Source organism: Penaeus monodon, chromosome 28, assembly GCF_015228065.2.
Source record: "Penaeus monodon isolate SGIC_2016 chromosome 28, NSTDA_Pmon_1, whole genome shotgun sequence".
Lineage (NCBI taxonomy): Eukaryota > Metazoa > Arthropoda > Malacostraca > Decapoda > Penaeidae > Penaeus > Penaeus monodon.
The window spans coordinates 38,559,649-38,559,954 of NC_051413.1; the positions used below are offsets into that span (position 1 = coordinate 38,559,649).

A 306-nucleotide genomic window follows, 5' to 3' on the forward strand; every position below is an offset into this window, starting at 1 on the left:
GAAAATATCATTCACATATGCTTCTCACGCACATTTACATATCATATGCAGCAGACATGCATGTAGGACAGTCATACAAGCATGAACATAGAATGGGGTTAACATGATTAAAATCAACTTTTTTTGTATATATATATATAATCAGATTTTTTATCAGAATAATTTTTATTTGATTTTAGATAAGATAAACATTTCAGATTATATTTCAATTACTTTCTGTACTTTTATACTCTGTATTGCTATGACAAAAATAAATAATGACATTGTGTATATATGATTCAAGAATTACATTATGAGTAATGATTT

At 24.8% G+C, this 306-nt stretch overlaps 2 protein-coding genes across 2 annotated transcripts in view; both read left to right on the forward strand.

Annotated features, from left to right (window-relative positions):
* LOC119591205 overlaps positions 1–306 on the forward strand; it is a 12,413-nt gene that overhangs the window by 9,569 nt on the left and 2,538 nt on the right.
* The window catches only part of LOC119591572, a gene marked incomplete in the record, with an annotated part of 55,247 nt that overhangs the window by 7,749 nt on the left and 47,192 nt on the right, over positions 1–306 (forward strand).